The sequence below is a fragment of the Halyomorpha halys genome, unplaced genomic scaffold, assembly GCF_000696795.3.
Source record: "Halyomorpha halys isolate HHAL.00 unplaced genomic scaffold, Hhal_1.1 Scaffold691.1, whole genome shotgun sequence".
NCBI lineage: Eukaryota > Metazoa > Arthropoda > Insecta > Hemiptera > Pentatomidae > Halyomorpha > Halyomorpha halys.
The window spans coordinates 1-1,728 of NW_027113417.1; positions in this window are offsets into that span (position 1 = coordinate 1).

Sequence of the window (1,728 nt, forward strand, 5' to 3'; positions counted from 1 at the left end):
TATATATGTTAGATATATGCATACATATTTAGTGGCCTTCCTTTGCCACATGGCTTTATAAGGGGTTGGGCTGAGTCCGCTGAAGGTGGAGGTTACAATATTAGCCCCGGAGACGAATTTAGAATTAAAGTTATTTGAAAAGAAAAATTCGTATTTATATTTGTGTTATAATTATGTAAAATAAAGAGTTGCTAAGGGTTGATGTCCGTCGTTAAGAGGTCGCCTAGCAACAGACCGACCATCTTCGTTTTTAAATCAGTTCCTGCCAATTAGTCATAATAGTGTCTAACCAGTCCTGTCTGCGTTTATAATGTAATAGTTTGAAAATTTTGAGTGTGTTAATCTACATTAAAGTCCGGAACCAGAACTTTTATTCGTTTCTGGTCTCTGACTGGAATATGAGTTGTTGCTAATTATTCGACCCGCATAATTCATGCATAATCCCTGTCTGTACTCATTAAGTACCAGTGTGGGCATCTTGGTTTTTGTATACTTCGAGTGTTGATTAACCAGTACAGACGTTGCTACCAAATTTGGACCAGTTTGAGAACTGTAGAGGTTTATTAGGCTACGGAGCGGCGAACTACACATCTCTGAAATGGCGGGTCGAAAAGTACATATTCTTACATATTATACATCTTATTCATATGTAATGGAGGGAATTTAAACAAGGCAATAGTGCTAAGGTGACAGCTGAAAATATGTAGTGTAAATGGTGAAGGACTAACAGCTAATCGGACAGTAAGAAATAGGTTTATAAAACTCCATTCTGGAGATACGACTATATATGACGAACCGAGGGCAGGACGTCATTCTAACTTTTGACAGACGAAAATCTTTTGAAGGAAACATTGGAGAAAAATCCACGTCAATGAATAAGAGGTATATCAGAAAGGTTGAATGCATCACAATCTACTGTTAGCCGCTACCTGGAGAAATAGAGAAAGTCAGCGTTAAAGTTAATATTATGGCTACCGCACAATCTCAGTGAACGGAATCGAGAGTGAAGAACATCGCATGTCAATCCCCACAAGTCTGCTCTCAAAGGTAAAGATTGAGCTTTTTTTAAATAGGATTGTAACAGGCGACGGGTTGCCTATGACAATATCGTTCGCAAAAAAAAGTGGCTAAGAAACAACCACCCCTACCAGATCCGAAAGCAAACATTCATGGCAAAAAGATTTTATTGTGTGTTTGGTGGGATTGTCAAGGAATAATTTACCAAGAGTTGTTGAAGTCAAGTTAAACAATTAATACGGAGAGATACGTTCAGCAGTTGCAAAGAGAGCGAGAGAAACTCCATGGAAAGCGTCCTGCACTAATCAATCGCAAAAAGTTCATTCTTTCTTCTTGAGCTTGGATGGTCTGTTTTACCATTTCCATCTTACTCCGGGATCTTGTCCCATCAGACTACAACCTTTTCTGTACCTTACAAAACATTTTTAATGGAAAAACCTTCAATTCAAAGAGTCAAGTAGAAGATGAAATCTTCTTCCAGTCCAAACCAACCACATTTATTAGGAAAGGTTTTGATAAACTGTTAGAAAGGTTATAGATAATAATGCAGGATACATAATAAATTAATATAATTTTATTATTTAATGAGTGAACAATAAATATAGGGTGTTTTTTTAAGCTCGATAGAACTTGAAATTGTAAAAAATAACACAAAAAATTAAATTGTAATCAAAATTTTTTTTTTATTCGAAAGATCAATACGTGACATTA